Below are 22,426 nucleotides of genomic sequence, written 5' to 3' on the forward strand. Positions count from 1 at the left end.
GACTTCGAGGAGGAGTCGTCTCACGCGTTCGTGGACTTGGAGGAGCGGGAGTCTGCTGACTCGGTGGCGGACTTCGAGGACTCGGCAGACGACGCGGTGTCGGTGGACTTCGAAAGATGATGCAATCGTTTCTCCATAGGATGATACGATGCATGGCCTGTCCCAGTGTGCGCTCGTCTTCACCTCCAGGAATGTCAAGCGTTAGCTCCGAATATGGGTCCACCACTTCATCAACCATGACACGAGCATAGCCCTCTGGAATCGGGATGCAATGGTAGGTTGCTTCGGGGGTAACTGGAAAAGCGACGCTGTCCGCCACCTTCATGGATATGTTCTTCATTTTGGAGTGTAGCTCACAGTTAGTGTTCTCTATGATGTCATCCACAGGGTATGTATCCAGCAGTGTGTCGCCCGGGGCAGAACCAACGCTGTTTCTCGGCATGGATGGGACGGTGCTATCCAATGCTGGATGATCATCCGCTTGCTGCTGCCGCTGCTGAGACCCCCTTTCCTGGCTAAGTGAGTCGATCTGCTGCTGCTGCTGCTGGAATTTTAGTGCCAGGTCCGCGTGCCTTGCTTCTAGGCCTTGAAGACGTTCTGTGTCCTGCTTCCTCTGCTCCTCCTCCAGCTTCCTCTTCTTCTCCTCCTCCATCTTCTTTCTTGCACGGGACCTGTAGTCGTCATTCTAGTCCGAAAAGCCCTCATACCAGGGAATAACACCCATGCCTCGCGTTCTTCCCGGGTGTTCAGGATTTCCCAGGGCACGCGTAAGCTCGTCGTTCTCTCTGTTACGCGTGAACACCCCCGCTCGAGCTTCTTCTATTGCGTCAAGTATCTTTTGTTCGGCTCCTTTTAGACTTGCCTTCTTCGATACCAGGCCTGTCTTTGGGTCCAACGCTCCCCCATGCGCATAGAACCAAGTTCTGCACCTGGGGGGCCAGCTCCTAGTAATCGGAGTGACCCCTGCACCCTCCATCTCTTGCTCAGACTTATCCCACTTAGGCAATCCCAGCGCGTAGCCACCTGGACCCAGCCTATGGAACTGCGTCTTTCTTGCGGCATGTGCCTTGTTTTTCATCGACCATTCCATAGATAATTCTGAATCCTTGAAGGTCACGAAATCGTCCCAGTGTTCTGTTTGCTTCTCTAGTGTTCCCTTGAAATCTGGAGTCTTCCTTTCATTAGCGAGGTAGTTGGCCCATACAGTTTTCTTGTGGGTGTTGAATGCAATTGCCATCTTCTTAAGAGCAGCGGCCTTGACTTTCTCCACATCTGCTTTAGTGAAATGATCTGGTAGGGTGAAATGTTCCATCAGAGATTTCACCAGGTCTTCTTTGGCTCTGCCATCGACCCAAGTAACACCTGGACGTTTAGTCTTTGGCTCTTTCCATTCTTGAATGGAGATCGGGAGTTTGTCCTTCACAAGAACTCCGCACTAACGAGTCCACTTATCCGCAACGTTCTTAGGCGTGAGGGGTTCGCCACTAAGTTTGGTGGATTCGATGTGGTACTTTACACCATCCTTCAACAATCTGCCCGGGCCTCGCTTTGTCTTGCTGTATGTAGAAGCAGATTTGCTCGATCCGGAGGGCTGAAAGAAGAAAGATCGATTCGTTAATATATCTTCAATAAAAAAACATGTGATGATCACCAGGATGCATGCTTATATAAATATATACCTCGCCGGAAGTCTTTGTTATTTGAAGATCAGCATTGTGTGTGTCATCACTAACATTGTCTGTGTCATCATAATCATAGTTCATGACTTCATCAGCTCGGTCGTCGAGATCGAATATCTTTCCGTCACCCTCTCCGGTATTGTTCAGATATTGGGAGCCGTCATCATTCAGATCATCTAGCCTCTGAGGGCTGCGTATGATGTCGAACAATTCCTCTTCTCTCTCTGTCGGTATTGTCCGCCATAGCTTTTACTTTACTAATTAATACAGAAGAAATATAAAACAATTTAGTATTCAAATTACAATGCATGGCTGCAATTAATCAATAAGGAAAAACTGAATCTCGAATACATTGTCTCGAATATATAATCTCGAATACATCATCGCCTTAATATATATAATCTCGAATACATCGTCTCGAATATCATATATCGAATACATCACTGGCTAGGTACCTAATAAAGATCGAGTACTACAGAAGAATCTAGGGCGCCACTCGCGGTTCCTGGGGCGCGGGCGGTGCACACCCAAAGAGAAGGAACCATCACAGGATCATATCTCCGGTCATCTGCCCAAAGAACCCGCCAAGTAGTGGAGAACCTGACGTCGTCCATAGCAGCCATGTACCGATGGACCTGCTCATCTTCCTCCCTGACACGGCGACGCACCACCTCTGGCGGGGCCGACTGCCTCTACACCAAATGTGGCCCACGCGAACGCCACCAAAGAAGATCAGGGTCGATGACGGGACCCGAGGTCGGGTTCCTCACCAAGCGGCGCGCCCCTCCAGGTAGCACCTCCCAGTGAAAGCCCGGCGGAGCCCAGTCCCGGACATGGGTCCTCTGAAGCATGACGTCGTCGCGAACGGGTCGACGGCGAGGATGCGGGCCGGGCATATCGTCGAGAACAAATACTATATGCCCGCAAAAAGTAACATTTTTTAAATGATTGGATTGTGATAACTAAAATTCTATATATATGCAAATTCTAACAATTTGACATTAATCTAATTCATCTAACTAAAACTAATTCTAAAATTTCCTGATTATATAACTAACATTTCTATAACATTTATAATATTTATATAACTAAAAAATAGATAAATTGCTAACATTTCTATAAATATTTCTATAACTAAAAACAGAAAACATTTATAACATTTCTATATAACTAACATTTCTAATATTTATATAACTAAAAAACAGAATAATTTCCTAACATTTCTATAACTAAAAAACAGAATTTTTTTAACAAAACAAACTAATAATGTGTGTGTGTGTGTAGTGTGTGTGTGTGTGTAGTGTGTGTGTGTATAGTGTGTGTGTGTGTGGACATGGAAGCCGGGGCGAGCTCACCGGCGAGGCGACGACGGGGCGGCGACGACGGGGAGACGGGACGGGGCGGCGACGATAGGGCGGGGCGGCCGGGGCGACAGGACGGGGCGGCGACAACGGGGCGGGGCGGGGCGCGGCGACGGGGACGACGGGGACGACGGAGACGGGGACGGCCGGGGCGGCGACGTCGACGGGGGCGGCGACGAGGGGCGGGGATGGCCGAGGTCGGTGACGAGGGGCGGGGGCGGCGACGTCGACGGGGACGGCGTCGATCGGGGCAGGGCGGCGCGACGGAGGGAGGAAACAGAGGGAAGAAACAGAGGGAAACTGAATTTTTTTAAGTGTTGTATATATATAGGATGGACCTTTAGTACCGGTTGGAGCCACCAACCGGTACTAAAGGTCTGTTTTGACCAGGCCAAGCGACGGGAAGCGCACCCCCTTTAGTACCGGGTGGTGGCTCCAACCGGTACTAAAGACACCCCCTTTAGTACCAGTTGGTGCCACGACCCGGTACTAAAGGGGTGCGCTGGCGCAGTGCGGTGCGGCAAGTTTAGTCCCACCTCGCTAGTCGAAGGGCTACCGCACTGGTTTATAAGCCCAGTGCGGTAGCTCTCTCGAGCTCCTCTCCTAAGCTTTTTTATTTTCTTAATTTTTTTGCTTTTTTTTTGTTTTATTTATTTTTGAGTTATTTTTTGCTGTATTTAGAGTTTCTTTGTGAATATTTTTGCTTTAGGTACAAAAATTTACAAACTTTGATCTGTTAGTGCCGGTAGTTTTCAAATTTGAATAGTTTAAATTTTGAATTATTTGAAATTTGTGTGAATCACTAGTTTGTGAATAACTTAACTTTGAAAAAAGATTTTTCAGTGATTCTTTTTTCGTATGTTTAATATTAGTGTGTTTTATCATTATATTCAATTTGGTAATGCTTAGGTTATTTAAAAAATGAAATGCCTTTGTAACATTCAATTTTCGTCGGAAACCCTGATACTTCGAAAAAGATTGTCCATTTTGTACACGAAGTGTATCCAGTTTTTGCCGTAACCCTCTCTACTTTTTTGCACATGCTATTTGTATGAAATTATGATACCATGCCAACTTTCAACCTTTTCTGAGTTCATTTTAAATGCTTTTCAATTTCAGGGTCATTTAGCTGGAAAAAAAATCAGTAAATCCATGAAAAGAATTTGTTTGCACATAAAATTTCTTCGCGTTACAAATGCCAAAACACATAATTAACTACCCTAACTATTACAGACATTCCCTCCTGGGTGTGAAACACAGAAGAAAGTGATGATAGTGAAGCCGATCACATCCCAGATCTTTGGGTGTGAAACTTTTTCTTCTCGTGTGTCCCTTTGCGCCGTAGCCATGGAAAATCTTCATCATTTAACTGGATGCTCGGGTCAATATTCACTCTGAATGGAGCAATTTCATCAAACTTTTCATAATCTTCTGACATGTCTGTCTTGTCATCCACTCCCACGATGTTTCTTTTTCCTGAAAGAACTATGTGGCGCTTTGGCTCGTTGTATGATCCATTCTCTTCCTTATCTTTTCTTTTTCTCGGCCTAGTAGACATGTCTTTCACATAAAAAACCTGCGCCACATCATTGGCTAGGACGAATGGTTCGTCTGCATACGCAAGATTGTTGAGATCCACTGTTGTCATTCCGTACTGCGGGTCTTCCGTTACCCCGCCTCGTGCCATATTGACCCATTTGCACCGAAACAAAGGGACCTTCAAATCACCTGATCCATAGTTAAGTTCCCATATGTCCTCTATGTAGCCATAATATGTTTCCTTTCCCGTGTTGGTTGTTGCATCGAAGCGGACACCACTGTTTTGGTTGGTGCTCTTCTTATCTTGGGCGATCGTGTAAAATGTATTCCCATTTGTCTGGTACCCTTTGAAAGTCATTATATTCGAAGATGTAACTAGGACAGCGAGTACAGGTCATTTTGAATATCACCATCATTCAGGGCACATTTCTGCAACCAACCGGCGAAAGTCCTCGTTTGTTCACGTGTAATCCAGTCGTCAGAATTCTCCGGGTGTTTGGACTGTAGAAAATTCTTGTGTTCCTCCATATATGGAGCCACCAAGGCGGAATTCTGTAGAACTGTGTAGTGTGCTTCAGTGAGAGAATGCCCGTCCATACATATTATTTGATGCCCTCCTAGCGTGCCTTTTCCTTCCAGTCTGCCCTTATGCCGCGATTCAGGAACACCAATCGGCTTAAGGTCAGGAATAAAGTCAATACAAAACTCAATGACCTCCTCGTTTTCATGCCCCTTCGAGATGCTTCCTTCTGGCCTAGCACGGTTATGAACATATTTCTTCAAGACTCCCATGAACCTTTCAAAGGGGAACATATTGTGTAGAAATACAGGACCCAAAACGTTAATCTCTTCGCAAAGGTGAACTAGGACGTGCGTCATGATGTTGAAGAAGGATGGTGGGAACACCAACTCAAAACTGACAAGACATTGCACCAAATCATTCTGTAACCTTGGTATGATTTCTGGATTGATTACCTTCTGAGAGATTGCATTGAGGAATGCACATAGCTTCACAATGGCCAATCGAATGTTTTCCGGTAGAAGCCCCCTCAATGCAACCGGAAGGAGTTGCGTCATAATCACGTGGCAGTCATGAGACTTTAGGTTCTGAAACTTTTTCTCTGCCATATTTATTATTCCCTTCATATTCGACGAGAAGCCAGACGGTACCTTCAGGCTGAGCAGGCATTCGAAGAAGATTTCCTTCTCTTCTTTGGTAAGAGCGTAGCTGGCCTGACCCTGATGTATGTCGTCTTTTCCGTGCATATGTTGCTGGTCCTCCCGTGCCTCTGGTGTATCTTTTGTCTTCCCATACACGCCCAAAAAGCCAAGCAGGGTCACGCAAAGATTCTTCGTCACGTGCATCACGTTGATTGCGGAGCGGACCTCTAAGTCTTTCCAATATGGCAGGTCCCAAAATATAGATTTCTTCTTCCACATGGGTGCGCGTCCGTCAGCGTCCTTCGGAACAGGTTGTCCGCCAGGACCCTTTCCAAAGATTACCTTCAAATCCTTGACCATATCATGTACATCATCACCAGTACGGTGGCGAGGCTTCGTCCAGTGATCCGCCTCACCTTTGAAATGCTTGCCTTTCTTTCTTACGGGATGCCTGCTCGGAAGAAATCGACGATGTCCCAGGTACACATTCTTCTTACAACTATTCAAATATATACTGTCGGTATCATCCAAACAGTGCGTGCATCCGCGATATCCCTTGTTTGTCTGTCCTGAAAGGTTACTGAGAGCAGGCCAATCATTGATGGTCACGAACAACAACATCTTTAGGTCAAATTCTTCCCCCATGTGCTCATCCCACGCACGTACAACTGTTCCATTCCACAGTTGTAAGAGTTCTTCAACTAATGGCCTTAGGTACACATCAATGTCGTTGCCGGGTTGCTTAGGGCCTTGGATGAGCACTGGCATCATAATGAACTTCCGCTTCATGCATAACCAAGGAGGAAGGTTATACAAACATAGAGTCACAGGCCACGTGCTATGGTTGCTGCTCTGCTCCCCAAAAGGATTAATGCCATCTGCGCTTAGACCAAACCATACGTTCCTTGGGTCACCTGCAAACTCCTCCCAGTACTTCCTCTCGATTTTTCTCCACTGCGAACCGTCAGCGGGTACTCTCAACTTTCCGTCTTTCTTACGGTCTTCTGCGTGCCACCGCATCGCCTTCGCATGCTCTTTGTTTTGGAACAAACGTTTCAACCATGGTATTATAGGAGCATACCACATCACCTTGGCAGGAATCTTCTTCCTGGGGCGCTCACCCTCGACATCACCAGGGTCATCGCGACTGATCTTATAACACAATGCACCGCATACCGGGCAAGCATTGAAATCCTCGTACTCACCGCGGTAGAGGATGCAGTCATTAGTGCATGCATGTATCTTTTGCACCTCTAACCCTAGAGGGCAGACAGCCTTCTTTGCTTCATACGTACTCTCGGGCAATTCGTTGTCCTTTGGAAGCATATTCTTTATCATTACCAACAACTTTTCAAATCCCTTGTCAGATACACCATTCTCTGCCTTCCATTGCAGCAATTCAAGTGTGGTGACCAACTTTTTTTTGTCAGCTTCGCAATTCAGGTACAACAATTTCTTGTGATCCTCTAACATGCGCTGCAACTTCGTCCTCTCCAGATCACTTGCACAGTTTCTCTTTGCATCGGCAATGGCCCGACCTAGGTCATCAGCGGGCTCATCTGATACCTCTTCTTCAACTTCTTGCTACATTGCCGGCTTAGCTTCTTCCCCCATTGTTGTATCATTGTATTCAGGGAACCCATGGCCAGGATAGCCGTCGTCGTCCTCTTCTTCTTCATTGTCTTCCATCATAACCCCTATTTCTCCGTGCTTGGTCCAAACATTATAGTGGGGCATGAAACCGGACTCAAATAGGTGGACGTGAATGGTTCTTGACGTAGAGTAACTGTGACCATTCTTACAGCCAGCACATGGACAAGGCATAAAACCATCCGCCCGCTTGTTTGCCTCAGCGGTAAGCAGAAAAGTATGCACACCATTAATGAACTCGGGAGAGCATCTGTCATCATATATCCATTGTCGGCTCATCTTCATTACACAACACCGAATAGACCAAATTAATACAAGTTCATACATAAAGTTCATACATAAAGTTCATATACAACACTTAATTAAATGCAACATACAAATTACTCTCTAGCTAAAGAATTTAAATGCAACAACAAATGTGATGAAGATCGCAATTAAGGTAACAATTGATCCAACATCATAATGATACCAAGCCACACTATCAATGGCATATTTTCTAGTCTTTCTAATCTTCAACCTCATTCGACGACATCGGCAACATGCAACTCCAATTCCATCTTCTCCCCCTCAATTATTTTCAATTTTTCTTTCAAATACTCGTTTTCTCTTTCAACTAAATTTAACCTCTCGACAATAGGGTTGGTTGGAATTTCCGGTTCACATACCTCCTAGATAAAAATATCTATGTCAACTTGATGGGCATAATTGGTCATAAACACGAAATGCAACAACTAGTTTTAAATGAGAATATACCACATCCGAATCATAACAAGGACGAGGGCCGAAGGGGACGGATATCAAAACCATGGCACTATGTATAACAAACAACGTCTGGGTAAGATAATTATATGAGTAACTATATATCTAAATCACACAAACATCAATTTGGTAATGTAAAACATTCATGAACAAGAGCCTCACCACAAGGTGGTGCCGGCGACGGGACGGTGCGCGCGATCGACGGTGGTTACAACGGAGATTTAGCAGGCACTAAGTAAACCACACCTACATATGCAAACTAAGTGTTATTTTTGACCTCAAATTGCATATAAATCAAATACTAGCAAATATAATTCCTCCCAAATTAATCACTATACAAAGCATTGTAAGAGCTAATCTAGCAATGAGAGTTGAAAGGACAAAGTTGCTAACCTTTGTGATCATTTGAATGGATGGGGGCCTTCAAATCTTGACAAATTTTGGGCAAAATTTGTGAGGAGCTCGAGGAAGAGAGGGTAAGAACATAGGAAGTGAGGGGAAAGGGGAAGAACAGAGTGGCTCGGGTGGACGAAGGGTTTATGTAGGTCGACCTTTAGTACCGGTTCGTGCCACGAACCGGTACTAAAGGTGTGCCACCACTCTCTTTAGTACCGGTTCGTGGCACGAACCGGTACTAAAGGTTCGCCATGAACCGGTACTAATGAGAACGGCTGGCTAGCCGTTGGAACTGGCACTATTGGACACATTAGTGCCGGCTCAAAATCAAACCGGCACTAATGTGTCTCATATTAGGTCCGTTTTCTACTAGTGGAAGATATAGGAGGCTGAGCTTGGAAGACAAGAAGGAAACAAAAAGATGGTTAGAAGAGTAGAAGAAGCAAGATGGTAGAAGAGTATAAGAAGCAAACATGAGTGCCAAGTTAAAAAAGTCTGAGGATAGAATAGTAGAAGAAACAACGGAAGTGACTGGATCCGGATAAGTGGCAAGAAACCTTAGAATTAGAAGAAAGAAGATATTGACGGGCTATATGAGCTTGGAAGACACCAAGGAAAAATATGGTACATGAGTAGAAGAAGCAATCATTAGTGCCAAGTAAAGTCTAAGGATAGTTGTTGGAATAGCTCTAGTCTCTTAGAGAAAGTTAAGAATAGTTGTGACAATAGTTGTAACAACATGGTAAGGAGTAGTATTTTGTTAGAGGTAGTTTAGAAAGAGGTGGAATTTAAGATCTGTTCAATAGTGTCTTGCTGGTGTGGTGGATGAAAATACTAAGTCCGTAATCCTGTTTATCTCTGGTTTCATTCCAGTAATGGAATTGGGAGCTATGCTCCATAATTCAAAAAATGAAGTGATGGTATCTTTTCATAGTTGAACTTTTATAATGCCTTCCATTCAATTTGTGTCGTCTCATAAAAGCCATCTTGGAGCATCCAAGATACTTTAAATGAGAAGCCGTTCCTATTACCGAGGTGTGCCAAATTTGCTGATCAACTTAGACTAGCCATAAAAGTAGTAACGTAGGTAGTAACGTAAAACTCAATGCAATGCCAACAAGATATCTTGAGTACATGGCATGTCAACGAATGAGGAAGAGAATCTTGTGATAACTAGCTATGTTACCATATAACATCACAAACTCCAAAACAAGATTAGTATACAACCTAATAAATGGAACTTTGCATGATACTAGCCATTAGTTACTACCCACTATGAAGGTGGTAACATAGACTAGAAACATAGGCATGACACTAGTCTATGTCACTCCCCACAATAACTAGTCTTAATGATATGGGCCTTCGTCTATTGGTCTGGGCTTGGTCAACGGATGCCGAACTTCTCTACACCAATGATAATAGCTTGGGTTTGCAGAATATGGAAAGTTACCTATTTGACAGAAGAAATTATGTGTTTGGCTATTTTGCAGAAAGTGACGTATTCTCCAAAAAATGATGTATTTTGTAGAAAATGGAAGTTAACCCGGTAAATTTTTTATTAATTTTTTGTTTACACACGTATAAAAAAAGTATGTACACATCTAAAAGAAAATAAAACATAAAAAGTCAAATAAAGTTACATGTCCAATCAGAAAAATTTACATAAGCATTCCGTTTAATCCTAAATATTATCCATCTAAGATCCTCTTTGAAGAAAGCCCTTGCTTTGAAAAGACTTGGTCTCTTATATTGTTACATATGTCAACATTTCTGGTTTGCCCAATAACCCATGCACCAAGCCTGATGATTTCTATGAAAAAACGTTCTTGAGTTTGCAGAATGTCTTTTAGTTTACATTCCTGTTTCCACATATAAGTTCCCGATCCCAAAAATTACATTTTTTTCATCCTTTACATTTTTGTTTCATCCTTTCTAGCTGTTATCACCCCTACAACAATAGAATACTTATCATATACATACATAATGCATATTTGATAATCTATTAGACACATAGGAACATCTCAGGCACTAGCACTTGATGGCCTTTTGTCAAATACAGAAAATCCAAATCATCACGTCGCATCAGTCCATGTCGCCTCTCCTCCTTGCCTCCATGGCCAGCCAGGAGAGCCTTCACCGCACCACCAGTAAGCTCGACGGTAGCTAGCAATCTCAAGGTTATTCAAGGAGGTGTTGCCCCTTTCTTCCACTACTTTCTTTGGCTAGAAGAGCATCAGCGCGAAGAAGAGACCTAGGACGCCGGGGATTTGACCTAACATGGTGTTCTCCAGGTAGTACAAGTTAATGACAAGTACTCGCTCCGTTTCAAAATATAAGATGTTTTAGCTTTGTGAAGTGAGTGTATCTAGACTCTTTTGATGTTTAGGTTCACTCTGAACTATAAACTAAAGATATCTAGGTACATTTGCTTCACAAAGCTAAAACATCTTATATTTTGAAACAGAGGGAGTAGGTGTTAAAGGGGACGGCCAGAATTGGGAGTGTAGGAAAGGAGCATGTCGTTTCGTGTAGGATGCGGTTGTGTCCAGGCCTGCTTCAAGAATTGAAGTGTTCGTGGGGAGGCGTGACGAAAGGGATCCAACGTTATGTTATTTGATTAACACGTGTGGAGTTAAATAAAGAATGATTAGTTTAAGGTTGAAGTAGTTTCTCCTAGTTGGTTTATGAGGCGTATGAATTCAGCCGACGGTTCAGATTAAACGACAAAGATTAGTCACATAGATCCAACAAGACATAATCATTAGAAGAAACTGTAATAAAACTAATAGTATCAGGATAGGCCTAGGCCCATCAATTGCCAAAGCAACGCACAAAATCCCGACGCAACTATCTCCTGCGAGCACACCGCCGCCTCCACACCCACCAGCTACCACGCCGCCGCCTCCACATCCAGTCATCCACCAGCCACCACGCCCCCACCTCCATCTAGCCCACGGCGACCGCCCATTCCATTGCCGAGCACTCTGCCGCCAGCTTGACAGCGTTCGTTACCTCCTCAACATCGGACGCCTCATCTTTGGAAGGTTGTGTCACTCTACTGAACCCCCTACTGTAAACCTAGCCTCCTTTGACGGCAGCCCAGACTATGCCCTGTTCGATTTATGGTTTCACTTACAGGTACATGAGTGGTACTACTAATTCTAATTTCCTAGACGACATGAGCACCTAATTAGATGAGCCCTTATGCAGCAGGAGACCCAGGAAAGCATTCGTGATGGAGATTGGTCGTGCAACATGATGCTCTGGCTATGCTTTGAATTTCCTGCATATTTACCTTACTAACAAGCATCACTGAATGGAAATTAGAATCATCAAATTATGTTAGTTATGAAGCAGGTTGATGTTTGAACAATTTACCAATGTCGGTGACACAACTAGTACACATGAAAAGCCCAACAACCATTGGTGTATGTAGATGATATGACCTTCAACCTTTTTAGTCTTTGTTCCATTTACTGAAGTGTTGTATCACTTAATTCTGCGAATCATTTATCAACCACACCCAGGTATCCATTTTAATTATTTGTGTCAGTACCAAAGTAATTGTATGAAAATAATTATTTTTTTCCATGGAAAATAATTTTTCATCTGTACTGTTCTGCCAATTGTATTTCTAGTATCCTATGCATATTATTTACTGTCTCTTTTTCTTTATATACCATGCAGTTTGTGATTTCAGAAAACAACCAATCAAGTCTGTGATACTCATCTATATTCTGGTGAGTTAAAGATCCATATGAAGTTTGTTGGGCATCATCTGATCTTATTTTGTGCCTTGTCTAGAGTTGATTAGCTCTAGTGTTTATATTAGTATTCTTAATGCTGAAGTTTGTGTGTTCGATTTGTTGGAAAACAGATGAATGCAACAACTGATCAGGTTCAAGAAAGATGAAGCAAGAAATGTTGTTTCCCAGGCTCTAAATCTGAAGCTTCCTTTTGATGAGATAGATTTGATGGAGGAGAACCTAGAGGTGGAGCTGATCAGGAGGCAACTGGGTCTTCAGCATGTTAGGTCCTGATGATAAGTCAATTTTGACGTTAAATGTGAACCTATTTCTAAGACGTGTCAATCACAATTTTTTCTCAAGGACCAAATTAGTTGCTGAAATCTGCTGTTTTCCCAAATCATCTACTCTTCTGGGAGCTCTTTGTGATATCATCGATACTAGTACTTCTCAAGCAGAGCAATAATACTGATATAAAAAGGTACTTCTGCTTTTCATTTGCACGATACATGAAGAATAATAAGAGGCAGAAAGTGCAAGTAACACTTGCATGATCATGCAAGTCTTTGTGAGCACCTCCATTTGTCCTAGGAATGTCATAATTTTCTGAAGAGTATTCACTTCGGAAAGCAGGAGCTAAAAACCTATTTTAGCCTGTTTATGCTATCAGCATTCTTGCTGATGTCCATGTTCTGCTCGAGGATATCAAAGAGCAGAAACAAAGAATCAGGTAAATTTTGAACCCCGTTGAAGAATTGATTGGAGGGAGCTAGCTCTTTAGCTCAGTATGGGATATAGTGTTCACCATTTGTTACTGCAAATGAACCAAGTGGTTCACCTATATGTAAGCTTACGCGCACCTTTGGAAGGAGCGGCAGTCCCTCATGGAGTGCGTAGACCTCTTGACCCCGTCCCTGTCGGTAAAGCTTGTTGGAAATATGAGCAAACTACTATGAGTTTTAATCCAAATAAACAGATGATAAATCATGACAGCACTAGCAAAGATTAAACTAATCATGTGAAATAGCATAGTAGATGAACAAATGACATCTAGGGCACATACTAGAAACATGAATTCTACCACGATCTCGAATAGGAAGGATAGAATCACATACGGTGCAGCGGGTGCAGCACCGCCGGCGTTGACGTTGTCGCCCATGTCGTCGAGGATGAGGTTGCCGAGGTTGGGGAAGAAGTCGTCGTTCGCGAAGTCGTCGCTGCGAGCAGTCGCGCAAGTGCGCTCCCCAAAAACCTGATCGCCCCTCTCCCATACACGATCATGAGAGGCGGGGTTCCAGAGGCCTGCTGTCCCTTCTCCCGGTGCACGCCGAAAGGAGGGATGGAGAAGACTAGCTTGGCGGCTCAATGATCTGGAACGGTGGTGAGAAACCATACGAAGCGGCAACTACTAGGGTAGACGTCTTCCTGACTATATAGTGCGGGCCGGGTAGGTCGTGGGAGTTAACCCCACGTCCGAGTTGTCACGATCCAAAAGAATCGGAAATGGTTCAGTAATTAACTCGTCCATTGCTTATTAATTAATGACTCATTAATTTTTCCCGAGCAGCAAAAATATAGACAACATGCATAGCTCTGTCCTCGGCTCGCCTCAATCCTGCAACCCGCGGCGCGGTGCGGCGTCGGCTTCGATCTCGACGTGGACTCCTGTCACCTCCGATAACGGTAGCGCACTGGAGACATGGAGTGGATGAGATGTCGATGAGGCGGGTGTCGACGAAATCTTTGGCACGAGGGGACGAGATCCTCCGCGGTCCACCCGACGATGGGGGTGATGCTGGTGCAGGGGCTGGCGTGACCAGCGTATCCGTACCCAACGTGATCGGAGTACGGAGTCGAACGGACCCGACGATGTTGATGTGGAAGCGGAGGCTCCCAAAAGTCAAATCGATACCCTTGTGGAGGGTGCTGAACACGGCGCGTTGCGCCAGGGTGTGTGGCACGAACTCGAGGGAGCCGAAGAAGATCTGCTCCGCAAGAGTCGACGAACTGCCATTCGTCGAGATGAGGATCGGAGACTCCATGGGTCCAGTAGACGAAATTCCCACATACGGCGCCAATCGACGAGGGAGTACCTCGGCAATGCCCATGGTTGTGGACTTAGGGTTTTGATGAATCATGTCTACCGGTGGAATCGACGATCTAAACGTGAGGTGTGAAACACAAGACACAGATTTACCCAGCTTCAGGCCCTTGTAAAGGAAACCCTACGTGTTGCTTGTCGGATCTTTATATTGATGGAGTGTACAAAGTCGTTGAGATCGGAGACTAGGGTTAGCCCTTGCGCATGGCCAAGGCTAGATCAATCGTGATGGTGGTTGTGAGGTTTGTGTGCGTTATTGTTGTGTCGACCTCGTACCCCTCTCCCAGCCTTTATAGACTAGGCTGGGTCCCAAGTTCGTATCAGGATCAGTTTACATCATGGTAAGGGGGTTTCCCTATCTACTTACAATAGCACTTCCTTACGGATCACGTCATGTCCGTGGGCTTCCTGGGCTCCAAGCGTGGCGATGACCTGGACCTCGAGTCCTTCCAGGCCGCAGGCCTCCTGTTATGCGATACCAGGTATCCTTATGGTGGGCACCCGCAGGGTCATGCCCACAACAATCATCCAAATTATCATGCCTATCTTAATGGCTATAAAGAAAGAGCTTTTGGGAGACAACCCATTATATTTTTTCTTTCAGTTTATTTTTGTTTCTTTGAGTCTTGGAAGTTATTACCTCTGTAATAACCTCTCCTTATCCTTCTTGTTTCATTTTTGTGCCAAGAATAGCCTCTAATGGGAGGAAAGTGAGATTTGGGGAAGTTGTTGTCCCGAAACTGATTTTGTGCTGTCACCAAAAAAATAATTCTCTCAGCCAGAACGTCGGATTGATATGAAATGTTTTATGCTCATGCCCCAGGTTGTTACCCAACTTGTTCTATGGTGCTCTCCGTGTCGCGCAAGCGTGAGGGATCCCCGCTGTAGGGTTTGCAATATGTTCATGATTTGCTTATGGTGGATGGCGTGAGTGACATAAGCACAGACCCGAGTAAGTAGGTTGTTTGCGTATGGGATAAAGGGGACTTGATACTTTAATGCTATGGTTGGGTTTTACCTTAATGATCTTTAGTAGTTGCGGATGCTTGCTAGAGTTCCAATCATAAGTGCATATGATCCAAGTAGAGAAAGTATGTTAGCTTATGCCTCTCCCTCAAATAGAATTGCAATAGTGATTACCGGTCTAGTAACGTAGTCAATTGCTTAGGGACAATTCCACAACTCCTACCACCACTTTTCCACACTCGCTATATTTACTTTATTGCTTCTTTATCTAAACAGGCCCTACTTTTTATTTATGTGTTCTTTATTATCTTGCAAACCTATCCCAATAACACCTACAAAGTACTTCTAGTTTCATACTTGTTCTAGGTAAAGCGAACACTAAGCGTGCGTAGAGTCGTATCAGTGGCAGATAGGGCTTGAGAGAGTATTTGTTCTACCTTTAGCTCCTCGTTGGGTTCGACACTCTTACTTATCAAAAGAGGCTACAATTATCCCGTATACTTGCGGGTCATCAAGATCTTTTTCTGGCGCCGTTGCCGGGGAGTCATAGCGTGGGGTGAATATTCTCGTGTGTGCTTGTTTGCTTTATCACTAAGTAATTTTTATTTGCTGTTCTTAGTTGCTCTATATCTTTAGTTATGGATATGGAACACGAAATACCAAAAACATTAGGTGTACTTGATACTCATGGAGATGGGGAACCTCCTAAAACCCTCGATGCTCGTTATGTGAAAGACATTATGTACTACTTTAATAATCCTGAGAAACCCCCATTCAATTATGTTATGGGTGACACGTTGGATCAACGTGAATACTTTAGGGATTATCGCTTGACACAAAAAGGGAAACTATTATGGGATAAAATTAATATGTTGCCTTGGTATGCTCTGGATTTATGCTTGGGATATGATATTACTTTTTGCTCTAGGATGAAGGCTCCACACCTTCCCTTTTCATGCAAATTTAATGATAATGAAACCTTAGCTTCTTATGCTAGAAGTATATATGATTACTATGATGTTGAACAAATTGAAGAATTTGTTGCTTTTAAGGCTACTTATGAAATTGAATCTTTGTTTGAAAAGTATGAAGCTTTAGATGATGATGTTTATAGGCTTGAAAATTATGCTATATTGAAATATTGCTATGAAAATTATGAATACAATTACAATATTAATGCATTTGTTGAGAAAGTCTCCGCTGTCCAAGAAGAGACTAATATTTTGCAGGAAGTTATGGAAGAAGAAATTGATGAAACTGTGAGCCCATTGGATGAAAAAGATGATGAGGAGAGCGAAGAACAAAAGGAGGAAGAGCGGATTGATCACTCGTGCCCACCTTCTACGGAGAGTAACTCTTCAACTCATACATTGTTTAATTCCCCTTCGTGCTTACCGAAGGATGACTGCTATGATGATTGCTATGATCCCGTTGATTCTCTTGACATATCCATTTTTGATGATACTTGCTATGCTTGTGGCCAAGATGCCAATATGAATTATTCTTATGGAGATGAACTTGCTATAGTTCCTTATGTTAAACATGAAATTGTTGCTATTGCACCCACACATGATAGTCCTATTATCTTTTTGAATTCTCCCGACTACACTATATCGGAGAAGTTTGTTCTTATTAAGGATTATATTGATGGGCTGCCTTTTACCATTACACATGATAATTTTTATGAATGTGATATGCATGTGCTTGCTGCTCCTACTTGCAATTATTATGAGAGAGGAACTATATCTCCACCTCTCTATGTTTCCAATATGATAAAATTGCAAGAAACTGCTTATACTATGTGTTGGCCTTTACTATGTGTGCATGAATTGTTTTTTATGACATGCCTATGCATAGAAAGAGAGGTAGACTTTGTTTTTGCATGATATATGTTACTTTGTGCTCACTACTAAATTACAAATCATTGTTAATTAAAATTGGCTTTGATATACCTTGGGATCCGGGTGGATTCATTACTTGAGCACTATATGCCTAGCTTAATGGCTTTAAAGAAAGTGCTGCCAGGGAGACAACCCGGAAGTTTTAGAGAGTCATTTATTTATGTTGAGTGCTTTTATATAGTTTAAAAACAAACAATAAATAAAGAGGGGAACCTAAAAACTTTTCAAAAAGGAAAGTGAAAGTGAGAGAGACAAGCATTGTTGAAGTGGGAGAGCTCCTTGAACTTTGTTCATGCTCACGAAAACTTTGTGAATCTTGATTACAGAAACTTTTCATCAAAAATAATTATCCCCTTGTACAATTCCATTGTATTATAAAAATAATGTGCCAAGGTTTGCCTTTAGGATGTTTACAATGCTTGTTGGTTTGTACGGTGCAGGACAGAAACTTTGGCTGTAGTGCTCGATTTTACATTTTTTGCTGAAATGGTTCTGATTCCTTTTGCACTGTCTTTCTGTACAACTTGTTTATTTTTCCTAATTTTGGTAGAATTTTTGGGTACAGAAGTATGGTGAATGTTCAGATTGCTACAGACTGTTCTATTTTTGACAGATTCTGTTTTTGATGCATAGTTTGCTTGTTTTGATGAATCTATCAATTTATATCAGTGGATTAAGCCATGGAAAAGTTATATTATAGTAGACACAATGCAAAAACAAAATATGAATTGGTTTGCAACAGTACTTAGAGTGGTGATTTTCTTTATTATACTAACGGATCTTACCGAGTTTTCTGTTGAAGTTTTGTGTGGATGAAGTGTCTAATCGAGGAGGTCTCGATATGAGGAAAAGGAAGAGAGGCAAGAGCTCAAGCTTGGGGATGCCCGAGGCACACCAAGTAAATATTCAAGGAGACTCAAGCGTCTAAGCTTGGGGATGCCCCGGAAGATATTCCCTCTTTCTTCAACAAGTATCGGTATGTTTTCGGATTCGTTTCGTTCATGCGATATGTGCAAGTCTTGGAGCGTCTTTTGCATTTAGTTTTCATTTTTATTTTATGCACCATGCTGGTATGAGATAGTCCTTGGTTGATTTATAGAATTCTCATTGCACTTCACTTAAATCTTTTGAGTGTGGCTTTATAGAATGCTTCATGTGCTTCACTTATATCATTTGAAGTTTGGATTGCCTGTTTCTCTTTACATAGAAAACCGCCATTTGTAGAATGCTCTTTTTGCTTCACTTATATTTGTTAGAGCGTGGACATATCTTTTGTAGAAAGAATTAAACTCTCTTGCTTCACTTTATCTATTTAGAGAGATGACAGGAATTGGTCATTCACATGGTTAGTCATAAAATCCTACATAAACTTGTAGATCGCTGAATATGATATGTTCGATTCCTTGCAATAGTTTTGCGATATAAAGGTGGTGATATTAGAGTCATGCTAGCGGGTGGTTGTGGATTGTAGAGAAACTTGTGTTGAGGTTTGCAAGTCCCGTAGCATGCACGTATGGTAACCGTTGTGTGACAAATTTGAAGCATGGGGTGTTTCTTTGATTGTCTTCCTTATGAGTGGCGGTCGGGGACAAGTGATGGTCTTTTCCTACCAATCTATCCCCCTAGGGGCATGCATAGTAGTACTTTGCTTCGAGGGCTAATAAACTTTTTGCAATAAGTATATGAGTTCTTTATGACTAATGTGAGTCCATGGATTATACGCACTTTTACCTTTCCATCATTGCTAGCTTGTTCGGTACCGTGCATTGCCCTTTCTCACCTCGAGAGTTGGTGCAAACTTCGCCGGTGCATCCAAACCCCGTGATATGATACGCTCTATCACACATAAGCCTCATTATATCTTCCTCAAAATAGCCACCATACCTACCTATCATGGCATTTCCATAACCATTCGGAGATATATTGCCATGCAACTTCCATCATCATCACATACATGACTTGAACATTTATTGTCATATTGCTTTGCATGATCGTAAGATAGCTAGCATGATGTTTTATGGCTTGTCCGCTTTTTGATGTCATTGCTACGCTAGATCATTGCACATCCGTACACCCGGGCATTCATATAGAGTCATATCTTTGTTATAGTATCGAGTTGTAATATCGAGTTGTAAGTAAATAAAAGTGTGATGATCATCATTATAGAGCATTGCCCCATAAAAAAAGAAAAAGGAAAGGCCAAAGAAGCCTAAATAAGAAAGGGGGCCAAAGAAGCCCACCCAAAAAGAAAAAAAAAGAAAAAAAAGAAAGAAAAAAGAAAAAGAAAAGGGGCAATGTTATTATTCTTTTACCACACTTGTGCTTCAGAGTAGCAGCATGTTCTTCATATAGAGAGTCTCATATGTTGTCACTTTCATTTACTAGTGGGAATTTTCATTATAGAACTTGGCTTGTATATTCCAACGATGGCTTCCTCAAATACCCTAGGTCTTCATGAGCAAGCAAGTTGGATGCACACCCACTTAGTTTTCAGTTTGAGCTTTCATACACTTATAGCTCCTAGTGCATCTGTTGCATGGCAATCCCTACTCCTCGCATTGACATCAATTGATGGGCATCTCCATAGCCCGTTGATTAGCCACGTCGATGTGAGACTTTCTCCCTTTTTGTCTTCTCCATATAAACCTCCACCATTATATTCTATTCCACCTATAGTGCTATATCCATGGCTTGCGCTCATGTATTGCGTGAGGGTTGAAAAAGCTGAAGCGCGTTAAAAAGTATGAACCAATTGCTTAGCTTTTGATCGGGGTTGTGCATGATGGGAGCATTTCGTGTGACGAAAATGAAGCATGGCCAAACTATATGATTTTGTAGGGATAAGCTTGCTTTGGCCTTGTTGTTTTGAAAAGACATGATTGCTTTATTAGTACGCTCGAAGAATTATTGTTTTTATGTCAATTGATAGACTATTGCTTTGAATCACTCGTATCTTAATATTCATGCCATGATTAGACATATGATCAAGATTATGCTAGGTAGCATTCCACATCAAAAATTATCTCTTTTATCATTTACCTACTCGAGGACAAGAGGAATTAAGCTTGGGGATGCTGATACGTCTCCGTCGTATCTATAATTTTTGATTATTCCATGCCAATATTCTTGAACTTTCATATACTTTTGGCAACTTTTTATACTATTTTTGGGACTAACATATTGATCCAGTGCCCAGTTCCAGTTCCTGTTTGTTGCATGTTTTATGTTTTGCAGAAGACCAATATCAAACGGAGTCCAAACGGGATAAAAATGGACGGAGAATTATTTTGGAATATTTGGGATTTTCCGGAGGAAGAATCAACGCGAAACAGTGTCTGAGGTGGCCAGGAGATAGGGGGGCGCCCTCCCCCATGGGCGCACCTGGCACTCTCCTGGGCCACCCGTAAGGCGGTTGACGCTCTTCTTTTGCTGCAAGAAATCTAATTTTATGAGAAAAATCTGGGCGAAAGATTCACCCCAATCGGAGTTACGGATCTTAAGATATAAAACAAACGGTGAAGGGGCAGAATCTGAGAACGCAGAAACAGAGAGATAAATCCAATCTCGGAGGGGCTCTCGCCCCTCCCAAGCCATGGGAGCCAAGGACCAGAGGGGAAACCCTTCTCCCATCTAGGGAGGAGGTCAAGGAAGAAGAAGAAGAAGGGGGGCTCTCACCCCTTGCTTCCGGTGGCGCCGGAACGCCCCGGGGGCCATCATCATCACCGCGATCTTCACCAACGCCTCCGCCATCTTCATCAACATCTCCATCACCTTCCCCCATCTATATTCAGCGGTCCACTCTCCCGCAACCCACTGTACGCTCTACTTGAACATGGTGCTTTATGCTTCATATTATTATCCAATGATGTGTTGCCATCCTATGATGTCTAAGTAGATTTTCATTGTCCTATCGGTGATTGATGAATTGCTATGATTGGTTTGAGTTGCATGCTTTATTATTGGTGTTGTCCTATGGTGCTCTCTATGTCGTGCAAGCGTGAGGGATCCCTGCTGTAGGGTTTGCAATATGTTCATGATTTGCTTATGGTGGGTGGCGTGAGTGACAGAAGCACAGCCCCGAGTAAGTAGGTTGTTTGCATATGGGATAAAGGGGACTTGATACTTTAATGCTATGGTTGGGTTTTACCTTAATGATCTTTAGTAGTTGCGGATGCTTGCTAGAGTTCCAATCATAAGTGCATATGATCCAAGTAGAGAAAGTATGTTAGCTTATGCCTCTCCCTCAAATAGAATTGCAATAGTGATTACCGGTCTAGTAACGTAGTCAATTGCTTAGGGACAATTCCACAACTCCTACCACCACTTTTCCACACTCGCTATATTTACTTTATTGCTTCTTTATCTAAACAGCCCCTACTTTTTATTTACGTGTTCTTTATTATCTTGCAAACCTATCCCAACAACACCTACAAAGTGCTTCTAGTTTCATACTTGTTCTAGGTAAAGTGAACACTAAGCATGCGTAGAGTCGTATCAGTGGCAGATAGGGCTTGAGAGAGTATTTATTCTACCTTTAGCTCCTCGTTGGGTTCGACACTCTTACTTATCGAAAGAGGCTACAATTATCCCGTATACTTGCGGGTCATCACCTAGCGGTGTGAAATAAATGGGAAACTTGTAAGTTCATGGAGTTTGTATATGAGTTAGAGAAACGCCTGGGCGGCCAACCCAAGCCATGCATAATTCATGGTGGAAATTTACAACATAACCATAGTGAGCATTCTATGGAGCATCTTCAATAAAAAAACTATGCCCATGGTAATAAAAGGATTGCTGAGATGCTCATTGTCTGTTGCCTTGTCATTTTGGTATGGGATAGCTCTTGTGTCATGGGGCAAGGGGTACACCGTTGGCATGAACTTACAATGACAAGAACTTATTTGGGACCTAAGTTGAGTAGCATGAGGTTTAGGTAATCGTATTCAAGGGGCATGAGGCTTTCAATTTGTGATATTTCAAGCATACAACTCATATTTGCCCTCACTTTAACCTTAACCATTCAAGATGCGTATGATAGGGGCAATGAGAGCTCAAATCTAATGAGGACCATAATTTTTGGATGCTTTATAAAACTTATTAATCCCTACTTACCTCTATGAAGGGCCTTTCTTTTACTTTTTTGTTGAGTCTTCATCTTCTATCTTTA

This window comes from Triticum aestivum, chromosome 1B, assembly GCF_018294505.1.
Source record: "Triticum aestivum cultivar Chinese Spring chromosome 1B, IWGSC CS RefSeq v2.1, whole genome shotgun sequence".
NCBI lineage: Eukaryota > Viridiplantae > Streptophyta > Magnoliopsida > Poales > Poaceae > Triticum > Triticum aestivum.